At 35.9% G+C, this 24,529-nt stretch overlaps 1 long non-coding RNA gene across 1 annotated transcript in view; it reads left to right on the forward strand.

Annotated features, from left to right (window-relative positions):
• LOC137584387 (uncharacterized) overlaps positions 1 to 24,529 on the forward strand; it is a 128,527-nt gene that overhangs the window by 13,450 nt on the left and 90,548 nt on the right. Inside the window, exon 2 of the long non-coding RNA XR_011033478.1 lies at positions 1,628 to 1,753. This is a non-coding gene — a long non-coding RNA (uncharacterized lncRNA). The remainder of the gene's footprint in view (positions 1 to 1,627; positions 1,754 to 24,529) is intronic.

Below are 24,529 nucleotides of genomic sequence, written 5' to 3' on the forward strand. Positions count from 1 at the left end.
TTGGGTTTTTGTCCAATGAAAATGCCCTGAAGCGTAACTGCTGAATGCATTTTGAATATGATATGACGATTCTCATCATTTTTCACACACATATGTGCAATAATAATTGTAACGCAAAAACTTTTGCCATTTTCTTTTCTCTACATTTCTTATACTCACAATTGCTTGTCTTGTTAGATTATATGCGATGAATTACTTGGCAACTTTGGTGCTGAAGGTGAATAAACTCTGATAAATTTCAAAATATATGCCACAAAGATGCTGCGCTCAGATCTTGATAGGGTCTATGACAAATTTGAAATTTGTAATTTGTCAATATTTTTCCAGAACATGTATGATATGATCTTTTATGGTATTTCTGCACTTGACTTTTACATTTCAAACAAATGAAAAATGGAAAAAGCTTTCATGCTGTAGTTTTCACCCCATGCTAAAGTTCACTTTACTTCCTTTTGCCTGTGCATGCACCAAGCTCTCGAGTTCCGTTCACACACACACACACACACACATGAGTATGGACATGTTTTGTCTGCTCCTGTCTGAGGCAGCAGTTAACATTTGCCCCACACAAATACACACACAGAGAAAGATATCTCATATAGATATAAAGGGACACTGGCAGACAGACAGAAACACATCTACCCACTCAACTCTCTCGCTCTCGCTCTCTCTCTCTTTGGTTACATTTTTATTTCAAATTGGTCATTTCCGATCATTTTTGCAATTTTCATTTGTTGCTCGACTGCACTTGAAGCAAGCGCAGGCTCAGTGGTTGGTTGTGTCCTGTGACCAGGACATGTCCTCCATCATCCAAGCTGACTTGGCAACTTGTTTCCGTTTGACATTTCTGAATATACATATGTATAATTTATACTCAAACACACACACAGACACACCCATCCACGAACACTCAGGCATAGGGTGTGGGTGCTTCAGTTTTTGCCCCTTTCTAAACAAAAGCCATTTTCCGGCACTTGAATTTCGCTTGGATTTTCTTTTTAACGAGCCATCTCCACCATTTGCCTCTATCTCCTTCAACATCGACAAACGAACACACACACACACACATTGGACACTTTGGTGGTGTTTAATTTGCATTTTTATCGATTTGAAAAGCAGCTTAGCTTTGTCTTTCGGCCATATTCACTTTTTTTCCCATAAAATTGCCATAAAAATGTCAACGTATAAGCATCCAACAACAATAACAAGAAGAACAACACGAAACGAGAGATCTTACTCATCCAACTTTTTTTTTGCCTAAGCCACACTTTTTAAAGTGTAAGATACTTTTATAGCTCTTCACTTGGCTTCGTCTTCGACTTCTTCGCTTTGGCACTTTCTGTGAAGAAGGTTTTAAAATACAATCAATTTTATATGTGGCAAATGAATGCGCAACTTTGGCGTATATGGCACACAGATGTTGAATTTTATTAGATCATATAAATAAGGGAGCGAAAAAAAATGTTGTTTAAGAAATTTGATTTAGGTAATGTGCCCACTCTCTTGCCTTTTATACTTTTGGACCTACACTAACTCGCACTTCTCACTAACAATACTCAACAAATAAATATTGACAAATGCAAATGTTAAACAAATAATTGCCTCTGCCTGTTTCTTATTTATGCAGGGCACAAAATTCATTAAGCCAGAATACAAAAGAGAGAAAAGCCCCATAACAAACAGATGAGTTTGATATCTGCACTGCAAGGAAATCCACATGAATGTCAATTTGTCCATGGAACATGAAATGAAAGTAAGTACATGATATTTCTTTGTGTGTACTTGAGGCTGATGGAAGGGATGACTGGGAACGAGATAGAGAGACAAAATAGCCAAACAATATATGCAATGCATATTTAATTGCTTATTGCAATTGCATACAAAACAATCATCAACTAGCAGATTTCAATTAAATATCAAGCCATGGACCATTTGCAAGTCAACAGCAACACCAGCAACAACAACAACTAAAAAATCATGTTTGTCTAGGATTTTATTTATTTAATTTTTACTATTTTTATTATTATTTGATTTTTTCTTGCTGCAATCGTTTTGTGTTGTTGTATATGAAACTCCGGAGCGAAGAGACTGGTAAATAATAATATATGCATATGGGTAAGTGACACAAAGAAGCCACAAAGACTAAGAAAAAGGACTAAGCCAGGCTAATAGCTTGAAATAAATAAATAAATATACAAAAAAAAAAAAAAAAAAAAAAAAACAAAAGAAAAACACAAACCAAAATGCCAGATAATGCTAAACCAATATGCAGTATAGTATAATGTAAAGAACTACCAGAGATCTGAAAGCTTTAGAACTCTATATGTATGTACATGAGAGTGTGCGTGTTGGTATGTGTGTCTGCATATGCCATTGGCTTAAGTAAAACCACTTCCGGCTAAAATACATTTAAAGCAATTAGGCAATTGTATGCAATCTAGAAAATGGCAACCATAACGACAACAATGACAACAACCAAAATATATACCAATGACAACTGCAAAACAACTGCAGGCAGACTATATATGAAACATACATACATAAATGATGCACATAAATATACACTCTACATATGTATGTATATACATTTAATCGCCTATAACCCAATAAACAATTATTTAGTGCAGACTTGAGCATGTTGAATTCAATTGGAAGCAAATATCTGCAAATGGTTAAATATTTAAACATTTCTATAGATACTTTAATGGATTTTAAATATAAATTGACGAAATATGAAGAGCTGTGATAACAATGTAGAGACATTATTTCATTAAAGTGACAATTGGTGGCGGCTTTAGATTTTTGATATGGCTGTAAAACCAGACTTAGTCTTCTTTATAGTTCTATTTGGTAGATATTAAATCTATGTTAAATTTCTATCAAAAATTAACCTTCTTTTGGTTTTATCTCTTATGAATTTATAACAAATTCTATGCTTTAATACATTTCTTTCAAAATCGATTTAAGCAAATAATAAAGCAATTTAGATTCAATCTAGTCACATTATAATGTCTACTGGGTTTAGTTTTGCTTATTTTCTTTCATTTTGTCTTGTGTGGATCAAGCCACAAAATACTTATTCAAGAACCAAAGAAATGCTGGCAAATATAAAACAACAACAAAATGTACACCCACATAGACAAAGCATTTGAAAACTGCCAAACTTCAAAACATACATAAGTATGTACTTCTATATGAAACATAGAGCTCAGAATGTTTGAAGATGGTGCACTTTGAACACTCTTTATTCGTAATAAAGTAATCCTTCGATTACTCGCGCAGTTTATCAAAATAATCCACATATTTCTTATAGTTAACAAGTGAAAAGAGGGAAAAACTTTGATGTGGTTGTAGTTGTTTTTTCTTAGAAAGGGTATAGAAATAATGCAAGTATAAATAGGAATATATATGTAAGTAAGGGATTGGCGGAGGAGTAAAACAAAAGAAAATAAAAAATACAACAAAGAAAAAACAAATGACATCAATGTTTTGTTGCTTTTGCCTTACATTTGTTGCCAAAAGTCTCAAGTGCCACACCCAAAATGTGAAGGCAGGCAGACTACAAAAAAACAAAAAAAGAAATGGGATGCAAGGAAGAGGTAACAAAACGTAGGCAATTATAATAAGCAAAGGGAAACCGTCAGAGGCAGAGTCAGACATAAAAGGAAGAAACTTGCTGTTGCACTCACTAGACACAGGCAATAAGTGAGCAAGAGAAGAGGCAGAGAGGACTAGTGTAGGATCTGTTGGCCAAATGTATCTTGTGTTGTGTTGGTGTTTTTGTTCTTACTTGTTTGTGTTTGTCTATGGCAAGTTGGCAACACTTTTGTTTACTTTTGCACATTTCACTGGCACGAGCTACGAACAGGGAACAGGGAACGACAATAATGTTCTGAAAATCTTAAAGAAAAACTGAAATTTTCTCTGGTTTGATAGTAAAGTAAACTAGATCCTTTTATTAGAATGCCTATATGCGGGACATTGGAATTCAAGGACTCTCTTTTATTTTTGGAATGAATTAGCTTTTGGAAATGAATATTTTGTCGTGCCAAGGGGGGGGGGTATAAGTTTTACAAGCTGTTAGAATGGTATTAACATAGCGAAGCGAAGTGAGTTCTGATTAAGGCTTTAGATGTCTTTAGTAAGGCAGCGAGCGCAAAAAAACCCCAAAAATAATTGAATTTCTGGAGTAATCAATTTCCAGAACATAATTTCAAGTCGGTATATGTGCAGCAAAAAGATTTTTGGTTTGGGCGAAATGCATTCCAACAAAAGGCAGTTGCACAATTATGTAGAAAGTGCCATGCAAGACAGCCCAGACAATGCTGCAACAACCAGCAAGGACAACGAAAAAGGACAAGCATTGTAATAACAATTACAAGGACAACAAGCACGGCGGCAAAGGCTACTTCTGAAGTTTTTTGTGTTTTATTTTTTTCTTATGCCAAACCCCAATCCCCCTTCATGCCCCTTCTTAGTACTATCATTTGTAGTCACTTTATTTTTTGGGTAGAGCTTAGCTCTTCTCTAGCATCCAGTTTGCAGTCAGTTTGTTGCAATTCAAGTTTAATTAACCTAAAAGTGCCTTGCATTTATTTAATTTTATTTTCTTACTGAGAGAGAGAGAGAGAGATGTAGAGTGAAAGACAGCTATAGAGACGGACTGTAATTTAGTTGAAAGCAAAATTTCGTTAGCACTGAAAATGCCGCGTGTGAAAATATTTATCTTAATTCCTTTTGTTTTTGTGCAATAGCAACATCGACGTTGCATTGTTATATCTTCATCTTCTTTCAGCTCTCCCCTTTAGCCACTCTCTTTTATCCCGTCCATCCTCTCTCTTATCTTTGTGTTGCTGTCACTTTCACGGATATTGCATGAAGTCGATTGGAAATTGAGTTTGTCTAAAAAGAAAAGAAGGATTATAAAATAGATGCAAAATGTGACTTCAAAAGATTTAGGAAAATAGCAAAATAAATCTTTGATTTGATTGCAAGCCAACAAGCCCCTACCACCCCCCCTTTTCCTCTCCCTCTCTCAGCTATTCACGACCCTAATGAAGTGAGTGCAATCAGGCGAAATGTCATCAGCATCATCATCATCATCGTCATCATCAGGATTTTAGTTCATTGTCCTTGTGGCATGACACAACAACTACATAGTATGCACATAGAATACACAAATTGATACACTTGATAATACTTCGATTTCCCCTATGACCCATACAGGATTCATTCGTTCATTGCATTCACCCAGATGCAAATAATATTCTCGCGTTGCAATCTTAAAGAGGAAATGAAATCAGCAAAGATGCCATGCAAGGCAAGTAAAAAAGGAATTCCCATCAAAGTCAAAGTGCGTTCCCTGGTCATATTGGCATATAAGCAAACATGAAGATACAAAATAGCAAGACATTCAAATTTTCAACCACCTTCAACTCTCTGCATTCAGCTCTCACCCTTAAACCCAATTTCCTCCACACGAAAATCTGGGAAAAACTATGGCAATGGCAATGGAAATGGCATTTTCATGCTTCGTGGCTGCTCAATCATAAAAAATTTGATTTTCGTATGGCATTTGTTAGTATAAAGAGCGTGGTAAAGATGCACGCAAAGACACACTGAGAGAAAATATTAAACAAAATATGATATAAGAATATTTAAGTCCTGAATGGAGGAAAAGAATGCATTTGATATTGACTTTAGCAGTTAGGACATGAATTGAAAAACCTTAAGACGAGATTGGTATTTTGTGGTATGTAAAAAAAGTTCATCTTATATAATATCTGTTCACGGGAATAAGAAATTAAGGTTTGTTAATAGGCTAAATTTTTTGAAAGAAACAGACATAGACATCTATTGATTAACTTAGTTAAGAGGTCAGTTATTTCTTTATTTAACTTTTGCACGGTGTTGTTTAAGTGTATCTACTTTTCCCGTCAATTGGCAAGCTGCTTAACTCAAAAATCATTGCTAGCTTTATGCATCTCGTTCTTTATATAGTGCACGTCAATGTTCAACATTTTTTCCGGCAATTCACTTGAGGAAGCAATAGAGAAATAATTCGAAATCGTATAATTTAATATAATGTTTTAAAGAATAAACATTAAACTTATTGCTGCAAAAAATATGAAAAAAAACATTGCAATTATATATTAAGCTTATACTCAGTAGAAGCAATTTAAAGATTTTTAATTCAAATAACATTTGAGCAAATATTAAGAAGAAATGACTAAATATTTGATGTCTGTAATCAACATTAGACAACGGCCTCAAATGAAGCGAGGCTCTAACTGCTTTTTCGCTGATGTTGCGCAGTGGCATTAGCAATAAGCAGAACAGCAATGGCTATAAAGCTGCCACCCCTCACCGAGCCATCCAAAGAACCTCTCCCTTCTCTCTCTCTCTCTCTCTATCACTCTTTCCTGGCTCTTTCACGCACACATGGCTGAATGCAATCTAGAAACGATTCTAAACAAAAGAAATCCGCTTTCATAATTTCCCTATGGAATGCGCATTCTTTTTATTGCCACTAAGCGACCAACGTTGAAATAACAATGCAAACAGTAACCCGCACTCTTCTCCTCATCATCTAAGCTGAGCACACAGACACACACACACACACACACACACACACACACACACACACACACACACACACAGAGACAGAGAGAGAATAGAAGGGGAGTTACATCCTTCCACCCACACACACACAGATACAGACAGTGATTCCTCTGCCATGCAATTGCAATTGTTTGCCTGAATGCGTTTTGGTTTCGCGCTGTTCGCCGCACGGCCGCATCCACAAATGCCAAGCCATTTTTATAAATGATGTTCGCTGTGGTTTATCCAAGCCCCTACCATACTTTACCCTCCCCTACCCACTACCTTACCCTACTCTTTTATCCGCCTGTATATACATTTGCCTCTTGACTACCTTCTGCACATTTGGCATTGCCACTTTTAAGCACTTTCAATTGCATTCTTGTGCCACTTTGCCTTGCTTTCGACTTTAATCAATGCAAAAGAATTGCAATACTGCAAGTGCAATTGCAAATGCAATTGAATCGTAAGCTGCAGCTGCAACTGCAATTTGAAGTTGCAAAAACAGTTTTGGCATCAGTAATTACATATGTATAAACAAATCTTTAAATCTGCTTGAGTAAGATGTAGGTGAGAGAAACTTATTATTACTAAGACTACTCAATTGCTGATAGGCAATTATGTAAATTTCACTTAAATTCAAATTCAAGTACCATAAATAATCTTTAGAAGTTTTAATTTCAATTATATTTTAATTATTTATTTCGTAAGCAATTAAGATGACTTAAGAAGCTGAAAATACTCTTAAGGGTTAATAGGTTTAACAATTTGAACAAACTTTAACTTAATTTTTGAAAATTTTACTTCAAACAGTGCTCTTGAATTAAAAAATAATATATTTATATATTGAACGAAATTAAAGAGGCAAAATATTGAAATATCAACGGGCATGTTGTCAAACCAAATTTTGATTCCAAAATTGGACGCAGTTTGTCGTAATTTATGCTAATGTAAAAATAGCGAAAAACACTTAGCTTATCGTGCTGTCATTTACATTTTGCTTGGCCCGAACCCACTCATAATAAATCAATAGATGGCATTTATGACAGCCTCTCGGGGCGTATACGTAATGCGAGTGCTGATTGAACCAAGCAGGCCATCAGGCCGACAGACAACCAGACAGAAAGCAATTGAATCAAATAAGTTGTGACTTATGTGTAAAATATCATTACGTTTGGGCGGGGTCAATGTGCCTTGAGATCGAGTTTAACTTTGACATAAAGTATAATAACTCTTTCGCTGCAGCCGCATTTATTAATAAGCAAACAGAATGTGGGGACTAAAGCAGCGGGTGGTCCTCCTCGGCTTAGTCATTTTGGGCTCATTCGATGTTGAAAACGGATTTCTAGGCGCTGCCGTTTTTAATTTTCCACAACGCTGCGCAAAGAAATAGTTTTGGTTCAGTTTTTTTTCTCTACAACTCTCTGTGGCTGTTCTCTGTAAATTCCCCTCTCTCTTTTAGTTGGCTGTAGTCACTCAAGTATCTCCCTTGGGAGTCATAAGTTGCCCCTTTTTATTATGTTTTTGTTTTTTTGGTTGGGCTTCGTTTCGCGTTTATGAAGCGTTTGATGTTTTGCTCAACCAGAGGGAAAGCAAAATGAAGAAACCTCAAGCCAAAAATATCTTTGCATAGTTTTAGCTATTGTGCTAATATATGGCCCATCTTGGATTTATCTTTTATTTTTTGTATGTGTGTTGTTGTGCTTATTGAGGCGGCAATTTATTATTAACTGGATCGTTGATGCATCCAATTTTCGGTCCCGAACTCGTTTTGGTTTTTGCTTCTTCTGTGTGCGCTCTTGGTTAAGGCCATTAATAAATATTAAATGGCAAGCATATGACAGGACTCGAGATATATTCTCGTGTGTAAAGTGCATTAGTTTTCCCTTTTTTGTGGTTATTTCTGATGGAATATACCCATGTGGTTTCTGTGGTTAGCAGCAGGCGGCAAGCAGGGATTGGGAGCGGGAAGCTTAAACGAATAAATTGAGTTTGCGGTAGCAAAAGTCGAATAACAAAGTCATTTATCCTTCAATATATACATACATAGATTTTTATTTTTCATATTTCACTGAGCAAATACAAAGAAAAGAGAGCAAGAGAAAGACATTGTGTACTGATGAGTTATAGAAATATCAAATCGAACAACTTGCCAAGTTCCATTTACGGAATAATTTCTTAAGTAAAACTAGAATAAATTTAAATTTCAAATGCCATCTTAATGAAGCATCAGGACATTCATAGCACTATAAATTAGATGTACAAATATTATGATGATGATTTGTATTCAAATCTGAGCAATGTCCAATGCAATTTGCGACCACTTATCATGCGCACAATTATATTGTTGGATTCTCATTGTCGTTAGGCAGACGACATGTTCATCATTGTGTGTAAAGAGGTGAGTAAAGTGTATAAACATTTATAAGATTATGCAAAATATTCATATGAGATTGATTTACCAACAAACTGTTCATGGGAATAATTTAATAATTCAAAAAAAAAGAAAAATAATAAACTTTCATAACTTTTCAAGTGGAGTTTGAGTCAGAACTAACCAAAGTGAAGTATGTATATAGATACTGGCTATGGCAATACCTTCCTTTTTTTCATTTGGCTAGACGGGACTCACCGACGACGACGAGATGACGATGACAACGACGACTTTGTTGACATGTTTTGTATGCTCAACTGTCTGGATGGCTTTTCCGGCTGAAAGGTTGGCGGCAGGCAACGCGTAGTGATTAAAAGTACCATGTCCTCTCTCGCACAAAAGAGAGAGAGAGAGAGAAAAATGGAAAAAACATAAAAATATAGAAACACTGAGGTTAAGCAACTCGCAGCAGAGTTGACATTCTGAATCCTGAGCCTGTGCCCAGCCAACGTTACCAGACAGCAATTTATTGGTTTTTGATAAGAAAATGGAAGGGAAAATTCATTGCTTTCATTTCGGCGAAGCAAATCCAGTTTTTGTGGTGTAAATGTTTAATATATAGTTTTGAATGAAGTATATACATTTAAAACATTAAGAGTTTGCACAGAAAATAAAAGTTCAAAGTTGAATTCTATTAAAGAGGTTATACATGAAACCCTAATGGTAGCTATATTATTGATGCATGTGTTTTATTCTTTACATTACTAAAGCCATGTCGTTTCTTGCACATCGTGTTTTTATTGCGTCCTTTTGATCATTTCTGCCATTAGTCCTACTTTATTAAATGCATCTGCTAATGCTTTAGCATGATTTTTAAAAAATTTAAAGTGCTTCAGCGTTTTGTTTGTTTCTAAATATTGGAAAAAAGATAACCCGAAATGCCCTTTTTACTTCAGACTCTGAAGAGTTTGAGTTTGCTGCCCCACTTCTTAGTCGTTTGTGTGGCTCTGTGTGTGTGTGTGTGCGTGTTTGTTAGCGGATTGTGGTGCACATGTGTTTTGTGTGCGTCGGGCTGTCTGCTTGTCACTTACATTTGATTTCTACTTTTCTCTTCTCTCATCAGTTCTCTTTTGCTCACCACGCACAAAACGTTTCTTTTGCGTTCCTCTTGAGTGAGCGTGTGTGAGTTTTCTGTTTTCCCTTGCCAAAATTGTCTAGCTTTGATTTATGCCACACACATGCATTGCATACTTTTTTGGGCCTGATGTTTCTTGATTTTAGAGGCAGTTTGTTTTTTTTCTTCTTCTGGTTTTTTGTGTTGTTAGAAATTAGATTTGCTGTTGCTCTGACTTGTGCCCTTTGTGGCTAAACAAATATGGGCTAGCAAGTCATGTTTTTGTTGACTGTGGGGAATTAAAAACGTGTTTTGGAAAGACCTGAAGATTGTTGCCGTAAACAGTTTTTTGGTCTCCCTTTTTTCGTACTCTTTTCAAAATGTAAATTGCTGCCATTTATTCAAGATCAAGCATACGCCTTGTATTGCACTTTAAATAATTAAAAAGTCGCTGCACATTAAGCCAGGCCATAAAATATGTTTGCCTTCCTTAACTCAACTGAACCAAATATTAGGAATTCACAAATGTTTGCAAGTGTCTGTGTGTGTGTGGCACACAAATCATTGCTAAACAACAAGAACAATTTAAAGTTAGCCTCAAACAATTTGCACTGCTATCAAGTTTATGATCAAGCAAATGGCATAGGCAGGTGGAGAATAATGAATACGAAATGTTCCCAAAAGCAATTTCATTTCGTTTATTGTTTTTTTTTTCTTGTTTTTGGTGTTTTTGCAAAGATTGAACCCAGTTGTCAAGAGGGAGTAAGGAGAGCAGGGTTTAAGGATAACAATTAAATTACAACAACAATGAAAACAAGTGTTAACTACGAAGCACATGTGCAATAACTTTCTGTGAGAATAAACCTGAAGTTGGCTTTTGTTCTGCAGCCCTTCATTACATTGGATATACCCCAATCCCAATTTCCTCCACTCCCTTTACCCATCCCTTACACCTTTTCTTGCATTACGTATACGCTATAGTTGCAGAGTGCAGAGAAAAGAAAAAAATTGATGGGCTAGAGATGGGTTTGAGGTGGAACGCGGGAGGTGGCAGAAGTTGATGGTACGGGGTGAATGGTTTCAAGCAATTAGCGTGTGCCGCAATCTCGGCAAAAGGCTAAAAGGAAGCGGTAAATGCCAGTCAGATACAAGAACACGTACAATTTTAGCAAATGAATTGCCAGAACCACTGAATGAGGTACATCTGAGGAAGGAGAGTAACGGAATGCGGTGAGTTGTGTATGTTGAACGTTGTAGAACGAGTGGTTGATTGTGTATACTCACATAGGGGGAGCAACTGCATCACAATACCGAATGCAAAAAGTAGATACATATGTGTATGGCAGTCAACAAAACATGGTCAATTAATTGGAATTGAAATGGGGTAAGCAAAATGAATGAATACACAATGGAAAATGCATAAAAAGCAAAGAATGAGATTCTTAAATACAAATCTGAAATAGAAATTTAACAATTTATGAACTAAATATTGTGTTGAAGGAAAATTTCAATTGTTTGATATAAAAGTTATTCAGAAAAATTTAACTCAATGGTGGCCTTTGTCTTCGTATTACCACAACATTTGAAAATTCTGCAATTAATATAAAAGGAAAAGCTTCTTCTATCCACGCCCATGTTTAACACAAGCTTATGCATACCCACACTTACCCCCCACACACACATTCGCACACACATTTAGATGTTTATATATATAAACCATGTTTTGTGAACAAAAGCCACAGTTGGTTTGGGAAGAAGCATTGTAGTTGGCTCAGTTGCTCGCATGCAGTTGCAATTGGAAGTTTATCTAGACACACACACACATACACCCATCTACACTCTCTTGTACACATACACACACACACACACATTAACTTTTTCGTTATATTAATTGCCAACATTTGAACTTTTATTCAATTTACGAGCTGCATGCAGGAGGAATTGCCTCTGTTTCAGTCTCCTTACAATCAGCAAAAAAGCCAACTCTACAGTAAGATGGAGGAGTGAATGTGTTAGTGGGCGTTTCAAGATGCAGCTGGAGACTTCTTCAAGTGTATGTGAGTATATGTGAGCACATAAAATAAAGCCACACACACTCACACTAAGAAATGTCCTAGAGAACAGACACAGAGACAGAGAGAAAGAGAGAGGGAGAGAGAGATGAGATGCCAGCAAGATGGCAACATGGCGTATTAGCAATGTGGCCTAAAGTGAGGTCGTTGGCGTTGCTATAAATACGTGTCATGTCTACCATTTCCCCTTGCTCTCTTCTTACGAACACTATCATCTTGGTCCTTTCACTCCCCTAGATTTATATGGATCCACATATGCGGGTTATTTCTGGCTCATGATTTTAATTTTGTAACGCGAAAGGTTAATTGCCATTAAACTTAAAAGCAGTTTATACAGCAAATGGACTGGGGAAAAGGCCTCCATTTTTGTGTGTACTTTACTCTATGTGTGTATGAAAAACATAGTTTTATCTTTATGATATATTTGGGAATTGCTAAGATTTTATGCTCATTCAGGGTACCATAAAACTTTCACATCAAACATTTAAACAAGCTGTTGCTACTTACACTAAAATATATTTTTCATTTCTTTTGGCCAGCAAAGAAACTTATAATAATGTTTGTGCATAAATAAAAATGAACATGAAGTGTAGGTGGTGGTGAGCTGAGAAGGAGGTGGAGGGTCTAAAAATGGTCAAATTATGCATAAATAGCGCGAAATGTTGAACAAAGGGTGCAACTGCAGCAGCAGCAGCAGCAAGAAGACCATCAACATCAGCAGTAGCAGGAGAAGGAGCAGTTGCCTTATGCCAGGCTCCGTTCCTCTGAGCACCAACTGAATGCGTAATTAAAATGTTGTACAAAGTGTGCAATGTAAAGTACATACACACACACAAACAACAAGAAAGAGGCCAAGGACAGTAATTTAAAGAAATTATGACTTGAGAGCACACAGCAAAAAAAAAAAAAAAGAACGTGACCCGAAATTATATATGTAGGGAAAACAAATTTACTTTTAGAGTTTTTTGTAAGTATGCAAATATAAATGTTAACAGAAACAAGTAAAATGCAATTCCAACAAGGCCAAGGACATTAAAGAAAGCATTAAAATTGGTATTACATTTGAAAGTATCCTCATTTTTCATCTAACTTGACAGTGGATTTTCACAAGGAAATGTACTCACATGAGTTACGAGAACTTTTAGACTGATCTGATGTGAATGAGTTGGTTTTTTTTTATTTTGAAGTTTAAAGAAATAAAAATTTAACCCGCTTTATTAATTAACCTCTCAAATTTCTCCACATGCAATGCAAACCTAGTTAATCACTCAAAGTTATTGATTATCTTATTCAATAGCACGAAACGTTCAGCTAATTACAATTCTTAGTTTACAAACTGGCAAACCATAAATATCCTTCCGACAAAGAATTGCCATAACTTATATATAAACAAAAATTGAATAAAATATATATTCATATATACAAGAGGGAAAACTGCACGAACCAACAGAAATATTAATGAAGATGTAAAAAAAAAAGGAAAAATGTGCAGACAGTAAATAAAATCGGCAACCGTTCGCTCATAAATTGATTACAATATCAATTGCTGAACTTTTGACTTTTAATTAAAAAAGCGCAGAGGCAGACAAAAAGGAAAAAAATAAAGAGAAAAGCGAAAGAGAAAAATGAAAACAGTGTAACCTGGATATCTTTTGTCCGCTGCAGTAAGTTGTTGCCAATTTGGCGTTGAAAATGCATACACAAACATGGCGAAAGGCCGTTGAAAATGTATGCAATCATTTGATGCCATAAAGCATACTACCTCGGACCTCAGACCTCTTTGGTTCGGCGGATAATAAGGTGGGTCTTCAAGCCGTGAGAAGCATTGAAACTGAGAATTAATTTCAACCCTACCAAGCGAATGGCCTGTGGCGAATAATTGCAGACTGAAGGATGTTGGGGTGAACCGAAAGAGTTAAAATGCATAGCTGGGAAAAATTATAAATCAATTTAACCTTCCGAGCCCGAGCACCACCCATTTTCGTGAATGCAACATCCAGTGAAAATTGTATAAATTGCCAACTCAAACGGAAAAGCAATGACATCGGATACCATTGAGTTGCATTCCTTTCCTGCGGACAGGACCAACGAAACCGACGAGCATGAACGCATGCGTAGCGACCTTCATCACCTTTTTGGACTCAGAGAGAGAGTGAGAGAAAGTCCACTTCATCCGGATGCCACACGGATGTCGGATGGCGGATGGCGCTTTAATCTGTAAACCACAAACGACGGCATCAGTAGACAGATACAGATATGTATATATATAGAGGTAGGTTACTCAGACTGCTGACTGCATTTCAAGTCAAGCAGTTAAACAACTGTTTGTAATTGCGCTGTAGCCCTGGTCCTGCGGTAATGGCAGCGTCGACAGACTCTTACTGGTTTGGCTTTTGCGGGGGATCACACACAGTTGAATGCCATAAAAGTGCTTGTTACCGGATGTTGTGCAATAAAAATGCAAAGTATGCAAAAACTTTCTCCCTCTCCCCATCTTCTCCCCCCTCGCCCCGTGCCAAACCAAACTGATACTGTAAATAAAATGTGCAAATGGAACGATGGCTGTTTGTTGGAATGAAGTGAGGTGCTGGTGGAATATTTGTGGATTACAAATGCACCAGATTTTTGTTTTGCAAAAATTTTGCTCACATTCCATTTATGCCGAATTCCAGTGCCAACCTAATTTTAATTGTTGGTATCCAGATAATCCAATTTGCGATTATTTTGTTTTAATTGAACAATAATAACAAAATCTCTATAGAACCAAATTAAAGCGTATCCACACAATGTGTCTACTATAAGCTGCAAAGTAATTCCACAAAATCTTGAAGAAGTTGTTGCAACGCGAATAATAAAGATATCCATACATCAAAGGTAGAAGAATGGTACCTGTTGCAATAACTGATGTCTTTTTACAGCATCCTGCACCATACGTTGACAAAAATTACAATGGCCAACCCAAAAATATAAAGTAAAAAATATAGAAATATTAAAGAAAATTAATCCTTGTTTGCAATCTTGTAAGTATTACATTGAGTAACCTTTTATCGTTCCTAATTCACTAGTATTTAATCAGAGTTTCTTACATTTGATGTGATTTCTTAACATATTCTATGCCAATTATTTGAATTATCCTCTTAATACTATTCCTTTTGTATTTGATATTTTCTTATCACTTTGCTACTTGGTTAAGAAACTTAACGATATGTGAAAATCACAAATTAAATTACTTATTTAAATGTGATTATGCGCATTATTTATGAGGAAATGAGAAAAGAATCGAGAGAATGGGGGAGAGAATAGTGCGATAAATGCAATGCCACAAAAACGTGTGTTGCATTTGCAAAAAGGACAATGCTTTTGCAGTTAGGTTTAGGGATAGGATAGAATAGGGATAGAGGACATGGCACTACGTATACGCAGTGTATGACATTGAGCTAACGCTCTCGCTTATCGCATGCACGTTGCAGCTGCTCGGGCGCATGGAATGACGCCACGTTTGGCATAATGAGCACTCCACTTGCCGCACTCTTCACTCCACACTCCACTTCACTCTACTCCACTCTCTCCACGATACTTTACATTCCTTCTTGCTCTCCAATAATCCAATGCCCAAGCCAAGAGCATTAGTGTTGCTGATAGGCAAGCTGGCTGTTGGAGGGCAACGAATTGGGGCACAGGGCATGCGAGGATGGGAGGCAGAGACCAGAAATCCGACGAACGCGCGCAAAACGTCAAACGGCAAATAGCACCTTGCACCTGAAATGCATTAAATAAACATCATTATCGCTAAGACTAGAACATGGCATACACACACACAGTCACACACACGTAAGCAGAAAGAACAATACAAGCCTCACACTGTGGCAACAGAGAGATGGGTGGAGTTAGGGGAGGCAGATAAAGGAGCATATTTGGCAAACAAAAGGATTTTCTGGTTGAATTCTGTAAACATGAAAGGAAGACGCACGCATTGCAGACCAAAATGAGAAATCCCAGTTGAAGGAATAAATAAATTCAAGTGCAATGCGGATTGCGATTATTTATATATGGAATTAAATCAATTGCTTAGTTCCAAAGATTTTAGAATTTCAGTTTTTCTTAGTTAAATTGTTAGAGAAGATGAAAAAAATTGACTATTTAAGGTTAAAGCTTCTTAATTTTAATTTTGGTTTTCGGTTTGGTCGAAATAATAAGCATAAAATTAATGTAAGGAGAAAAAATTTTTATTAGCCTGACGATTATCTAGTATATCATTCACTTCCAAAAGAAATAAATAAGTTACTAAACTGTCAAATCGAAACATCACGGATAATGCTTATTATATTTGTTTTGCGATTTTTTGCATATAAAACAAAAAATAAAAAACAAACCTCAATTAAATGAAGCAAATATATAATATTTTTTTGTGTAAAACACTTTATGAATATGAAAACAGCTTCATAGAGTTGGATTTCGAATTGATAGATAAGCTCATGATCCGATTATTCTGCGTATGTTAAGTTGAATCAAAAATTCAAATTTCTGCTGGCTGCTATGGCGAAAAAGTTTTTGGCGCTAATGTGAAGTAGAGGAAAAAAAGGAATGAATCTGGCCATTTTTATTTTCACACATTATGCGGTCTTTTCTACATACTCCTTCTCTATATCTCTCTCTCTCTCTTTCTGTATGTATATGTCCTCTGATTCTTTGGCCCTCTTACATATACAACGAAATGGTAGAAGAAAAAAATATGTAAAAAGAAAACGCAGCATGGCCGAAGCCATTTATCATTTTCGCCCTATTGAAGTTTTAGTCTCGCGACAGCATAGCCAACATAAACCAGCGACACTGGCAGCGGGAGGCGTGGCAGACAGCCTTAAGCAGCCCTAAGAAGAAGAAGATGAAGAAGACACAAAACAGCAGGGTTGCCAAAACAGAGCAAAAAGAAAATCCAAAGCAACGAAATTTCTCTCGGAAAAACGTCCCAAAAAAAAAAAAAAGAGACGTGCAAGTAGTTCAAAAAGTTTTTGGCCTAAAAGCAAAACGAAAGGCGGACAAAAAGCAAAAAAAAAAGCAAAAAAGGAAAACACATCGAGTCGAAAGTAAAGGACGCGGGGGGCGTGGCCAACATTGGCTGCCATTTGTGTGGAGCGTATGACATTATTTATGGTTTGTTATTTGTGCAAAGAAGAGAGAAGGGGAGCAAAAAAAGAGAGCAGAAAAGTATGCAGGAAAATATGCTGCGACTCTTTCATAATTTTCCTTTTCGTTCGTTTTTTTTTTTTTTTTTTTTTGGAATTTGTCGCCTTGGGGCAGAGAATATGAAACAAAACCAAAAAAGAGAGAACTTTCGTTCGTCTTGTCAGTGTTTTTTTCGTGGTTTGCTGGCGAAACTTTAAGTGGGTCTGGAATTTAAGGTAGCGGCTAGAGGACAGGACTTGGCCTAGAGCAAACATTAATTAAAAATTGTAAACGCAAATCGACACCAAAACCAACGAGAAAAAAAAAAAGAAAAATATGAAAACGAAAAAGGAAAATGAATTATGCATAAATTAAACTCACTCATTAAATATTTTTTTCCATATTAAATACGGGGAAGCCTTCAGCTTAATGACCATAAATCGAAATTAATGACAATGCCAAAGCTGCTGAGGCATCCACGAAGGGACAATCGGAGGGGGACGAGATGATGCGGTGGCAAGAGCCGTTCCGATGCTTCGGCAATGCTTATGACCAGGCCACAAAATCAACGCACCTGCTACTCATCCCGTTGCTAGTGAAGCCCATTGCCCTTGTTGAATGGTGGCCGTGGCTTATCGAACAGGGTAGACCACCTTAATCACACCTGCGAGACAATTTCAATAACCGATATGCGCCGTTTTGGGGTTTACGTCTTTTACCTAACTTTTAGCCCACAGCAGCTGATCCGTCAAATCAATCGATTTGTGTGCAAGAGTTGAAGGACCACTTGCTTGAAGAAAACGATATTCTGCTTCTACGAAAGTCCCTACATAGAAACAATTTTAACCAGCTAAATGAATCTCTTTGGTAGTTGAAACTTGTTTTAGGATTTCATATTTTAAATAGCATTTTCCTCTGATTATCTTGATTGTAATTAAGAATCAATTAATTTAATATTATAAATATTTACCGAAAGTGTCAATGGAAAAATGTTGCCATTGCTTAAAGTTTTAGCTTCAATCTACAGTTTTTCTTCGGTTTCACAATGAGGTGTCAAAACGAAGAAAATTGTTCAATTTTTCAATTTTTTTCTTTATCCAGCAGTTTTTTTTTTCCTCATTTTGTTGCTGTTGTTTTTTCTCTCTTCTATTTTACTTTCTTTTTTTTGGGCTGGTGCTGACTCGACAGAATTCTATGCCCCATTTTCACAGTCTTTTTGTTAGGGTGTGTGTGGGGTGTGTGGGGTGTGGGGGGGCTCTTGCAGCTGTTTACTTTGTTAATGGTCTTTTTCAGCTAAGTATCGTCAGTGGCCACCATTGATTTTTGTTCATTTTTTGACCTCCAAGATGAAGAAAGCCGAGCAGCACGTGGCAGCATTCAGAATTTGGGAGAGTTTTTGATTTTTAGCTGTTTCTGTTCTTTTCTCCCCTCTTTTGGTTTTCGTTTTGGTTTTTTTGTCTGTGAGTCTACGAGGCGGAAAATAATTTATACAAAGAGTCTGTTGATTTCATTTGGTCTTATTTCAACGCATTATTAAACGGTCGTGGTTTGAGTAGGTGTGGTCGTCGGTGGGACCAAAAAGTTAGCGGAAGGAGGCATTTTAATGTTTTTTGTTGATTCTGTTAAATACTTTTTATTTTACTTCTCTTGTTGTTGTTGTTTTTTCTTCTCTTCGTTGACAAAAGACTTTTGGACTTTTCTTTACAAAATTTAAAAGTGAATAAATTGTAAGGAAAAAACTTTCGTAAACAAAACTTGTTAAAGAAATTAGCTTTAAGCTAATAAAGAAAATATTTTCTAACCTGCATACTATAAACAAATAATTTGAAAGTGTTTCAAAATCTATATAGAGTATTTAGTATACTCAATAAATAAACTAACCTACAGAGCTTAATTGGCACACGCATTTAGAGTATCTGTAATTCGTTTTGTTGCCTTTTTTATGGATTTCAGTTATTTAATTTTAATGTTGAAACGCTTGCCTCATTTGAGATGCTGATGAGCTAGGCTCAAAGATGGAAAGTTGCCTCTTGGCAAAAATTTTAGCTTTCATTGGCATCGTTAGGCAGTTAGATGCCATTTAATTTAATTGAAAACGGTTGAAAGTTTTCAAGTAAACTTACACTTAAAACTGAATTGAAATTTCAACTTAAGGTCACGGGCATAAAATGAATTTCCCTTTTCTGTTGGATTTTAATCGAGGCCAAATAAACTTGATGAACAAATTAATTTTGGCCCTTTCTTCTGCTTTGCGCTGCCCTTGCTTTTCTCATGCTGCAAGGATATTCATAAAGGTAAATGGAAAAGTTGAAGGTCTAACAAAAATATCCTAAACCATTCGTGTGTAATTTTTGTCATTGATTTGGCCCCGGCAACAGTTTGTCAAGCACTCACAATTTGACCCCTTCCACGCACTCACACACACAAACACACAAGAGCAGCTGGCGACCCTTGACAGTGTAAAGACATCCATAGGGATGAAGCTACTACAACGCCTTGAAAATTTATTACATTTTCAAGTATTTTTCCGGTTTCGTTGCCCGGAAATTGCCGAAACGTGTGGCCGGCGTGCCAAAAATCCTTGAAATGTGCTAAAATACATTATTAATAATTTCTATGAAACCCGCACCAGACCAGACCAGACCAGACCAAACCATAGAATCGAAAACCAAGAAGGCAAACCCTCGAGAAACGTATGCGACTAGGGTCCCCTCTCAGAATTTGTATCCGAATTGGAATTGGAATGAATGAATTATTTATTTAAATGTCAAATACTCGTATTTCTCTTGCTCGGAACTGTTCGTTCGGTCAATTGGGTTATTTTATTTAATACACTTCCCTTGCAAAAGGTATGCCCTCAAATGTCATCCCATACCCTAGACAATAAATAGTTAGGGTATTAGAAGTTGGCCATATGCGAACAAAATTTACATTTAACTTGCAAACTCATTTCTTGTTTCATTTTCCGTTGATAATCTATTTTGTCATTTTTGCTAAATTTGTTTGTCGGGCAACACACAGACAATTTTTGTAATCAAAGTTTATGATTGACGGATGTTTGGGTATTTATTATGCATGCGTAGTTTTTGTGATTTCATTTAGATGTTTTTTCCATTTTGCTCTGCTTTTTTCTCCAACAAAAATACATAATTTGAATGGAAAAACTGTTAACTGAAACATTTGAAATTTTGTAATTACATTATAGACAATTTATGCTACAAAACGTAGAACGACAATGTGTACAACAAATTGTATTAGAGATAAATTTATCAAATCCATATTAATTTTATATTTCTATAGGCCAAGTTGCCCCACGACATAAGATTTGTCTTAATGTTGTTCTATTAATAAACGGGATTATTTAAGTAGAGCTATTTAAACAAGTTTAATAATGGATATTAAACTGCTTCTGTTGCTATAATTTGTATTTGTGAACCACAATTAGCCATGTTTAAAGCCAAAAACTTGATTTTATTCCATTAAATTATAGAAAACGCGTGGACATTTTTTATTAATTCAGCTGGAACTTAAGTCAGTAGAAAGGGGAAATGCAGATGGACAAGTGAATTCGCTTTTTAATTAAGCGCAAGAGCGAAAAGGAAAGAGAGAAAGTTCCATATGTGCGTATTAAGTGGGTGAAAAAGAAAAGTGAAATGCGAGAAAATTATGAATCAAAAGAAAAAGAGACTTACTGATGTATGAGTCAAGGTTTTGCATTTCAATTTGCAACAGCAAGAGCAACAGCATCAGCATCAGCAACAACTGCTATTTGTCATTCATCAGAAGGCAAATATAAAATGAAATTTAATGATATAAAATATGTCAATATTTCTACAATATGATTGTCCTTTTGCCATGTGAAATGACGTGCAATTATTTTTGCATTAAAACTCATTTCCCTTTATTGTAAGTGAGGCGAGAAACATCTATGCTACAGTTTGTTTGGTTCGACTCTCTGTCAGTCTGTCTGTCTTTCTGCCTGTCAGTTAATGGCTACATTGATTAAACAATCAATATTTCAATGGTTTCGTCCTTCGTTTGCATCTCTTATGCAAATTTTTTTGTTTTTTGTGTGTGTATACCCTTCTCACTTATCTCTCTCTCTCTCTCTCTTGTATTCCCTTGATATGAGTTGTAATTAAAGTGATATGTGTGCGTGGTCAACTGGAAATGGGTGATAACCCCATCAACAGTATAATCATCATCATCGTGGTCTTCTTCTTCGTTGGCGTTGAAGGCTTTGGTAACATGCTCATATTAAAAATTATTATTGTATGGCCAGAGAGCCAGTGGAAAATCAAAATGGCCTTTGCAATGAGAAAAGTTGGCGGATAAAGTAAGACTGAAAAAAAAATAAAACAATTTCAATTCAAGACTGCTTCAGCAAGCCGTAGCTGATAAAGTAGGCAATTCATGTCCACTATCAATTGAAATATGCAAATATACTTTACGATATGTATATATATACATTTTGTGGCAGGAAGTTGAGGTCATTAATTCAATCCGCAACAGCTGCAGAAATGAAAATTGTCTTTACAATTTTCCCTGACATTAACGTAAGAAAATGAACAAGTGTGAAGTTTTAATTAAATTGCCAATTGCAAGAAGTGACTGTTAAGTGAAATGATTTATATTGACAAAAAAAAAAAAAAAAAAACAATACTTTATATTAATGGTTGAATTTATTTGTTAAGAGTATGATTTTGTTTTTCGATTGTTCTTTTTACTATTTTTTATGTGAATTTAATGGCTGAAATGGGTATTTGTCTACCGTGTCTAGACAGTTTTAATATACACAAATACTTGTTCTTTTTTTTTTGTTTTTACTTTTTCTAGCTTCTTTTACTCTTATATATGTTTCCAGTTTGTGGGCACCACTTGAAGTTGTGTGTGTTAAAGTTGAAAATACTTTTTTTCAACACTCATACGCCGCGTTGGCCGCATAAATCTTGCTCTCACATGATGGCAACTAAATGGTGTCTGTGTGTGAGTGCGTGTGTGTGTGTCTACGTATGTGCACATTAAAAGTTTGCCTAAGAGCTTATGGCACCATTTGTTAAAAGCGATTTTTAATGCAGCTTCAAACATTTCCACACTGAGCCGAGAGAAAATTGCGAGCTAGACATCGAGAAAAGGCCGGAAAGAGGGAGGGCCAGAAGGTGGGGCCACCTCCAATGCCAGGGCTGACATCTAATGACCTTCCACGCATCAGACGGTAAACTTTTTTAATGAGACCGCTTCATTTAGATACCCTTCCATTTTATCAAAAGAGTTTCAACTTTTCAATTAACTTTTCCATATCCTTAAATGGTCATTTAGAGAATTTTAGGCCAAAAAAACAAAAAAGACCATAAAAAGTTATTTTATTTTACGCAAAATATATTTCAGTTTATTTAAAAGCAAATATATAAAAATGTATCTAATATTTAAATGGGAATTTGTGGAATTTTGCATTTAATAGTCAAAATAATAAGCTTTGCAATGAATTTACTTAGTTTAACTTATTTATGAAAATACATTGCAAAAGGCATTAAAAAATTGGTAAATATTTTTTTGTAAAGTATGAGCCAAGTTAATGATATTTAAAATGTGGCCCAACCCCAAAGCATATTTATGATTATTTGAAGTAATTAACATTTCATAAGACTCACAATATTAAAGAGTATACAAATGACTTTTTATCTATCATTTTGCTTCTCAATTTGTTTATGCCCAAACTGAAATAAAGTTCGATGGACGTTGATTTCTCTACGCTTTATAATTAGTTGAAGCGCATTAAATCCGAATTAAATGATTGTGACACAGCTTGACATTAGCGAGGTTTCAGCTTACAGTTTATGCAGTTACATTTGTGGTGGCATTGGCTTATAAAGTTGTCATGGCAATTGGGCAAAATGCTTATACAATTTATACGCAAATTCCTCATTGTATATATTATGTACTTGAATGATTTAATTGAAAAAGTTGGCAAAATGCACACAGAGGAAAAACCTCAAAAAATTTAATCACATTTTGTAACTGACATACAAATCTAAAATTAAATCAAATCAAAAACTACGTGAGTGTGTGTGTGTGTGAATAAATTGTATGTAAATAGAAGTGAAAAATAGAATTTCAAATTTCATTTTTGATACACATCTATCAAAGGGTTAAAAGAAAAATGCCGCTCAAAGTTGTTATAAATATTATTAAATGCCTATCAGAATTAATTATAAACATTTTTTCACTCAAAACGCAGAACGACTTTTACTTGCCCTATAAACATACGTAAAGCAATGATTAATGTTTGTTTAGAAATTTAAGAAAATCTTGAGAATGAGAAGGCTCTAAGTCTTTTTGGAAAATGCAAAGAGATGCAAGCGAAAAACGAAAATCATCTATGGCTTACAACTTAAAAGTTTAAATCTTATTATTAGACAATAACAGTTTTCTCTTACAATAATGTAGAGTATTTTAAACGAAGATAAAGATTTATCAATGGCATTAATCAATAGTATTTATTATGAGCTTAATAAATTTATGTTAATGCCATTAATCAATGAGGGAAAATGTTATTGTATAATTTGAATTCAGCTGTTGCATTGAATTGACCCGCGTCGTATTAATGTCAATCAGCCGTGTAATTAACGACGTCCCCCGCAGACAGCGGACAAGGCCCAGACATAGAGACGGGGTAAACGACGACGAACATGACCACGACCACGACGACGATGACGACGAGTGACAAACGGGACCCATAAATATGGCTAATCAGTTTGGCAATGATTTGATTATAGCTCCATTGCAGTCTGCAGCCATTATGCTGCTGTTCGTGCTACTGTTGCTGCTGGTTGTTGCTGTTGGGTCTTGCAATGCGAGAAATTTTGCCTTAGTTCGATTGTCGGCAGCAGCAGCAGCAGCATCATCATCACCAAGTTGGCGCCAAATCAGTCGAGGCAATAATTAGCATTTAGCAGGTTGAACCAGCTGTCAAGAGGCGGAATTGAATAACAAAAGGGTGGCTCGTGGCATGAAGATAGTGAGGGGGAAGGTAAGCGGCGGCAACATGTATAATAGCTTGAGGCCAAAACGTTTGTAGTGACAGCGCATGGTTCAGTATCAGTCAGCCAGTCACTCATTCACTCAGCTTAAGTTAAAAGCGGCGCCAAGTTATTTGGCGTTAGCAATTAATTAAACGTCTCTTGATGTATCTTGATTCCGCTTTTG

Source organism: Drosophila tropicalis, unplaced genomic scaffold, assembly GCF_018151085.1.
Source record: "Drosophila tropicalis isolate 14030-0801.00 unplaced genomic scaffold, ASM1815108v1 contig_878, whole genome shotgun sequence".
In the NCBI taxonomy this organism is placed as follows: Eukaryota; Metazoa; Arthropoda; class Insecta; order Diptera; family Drosophilidae; genus Drosophila; species Drosophila tropicalis.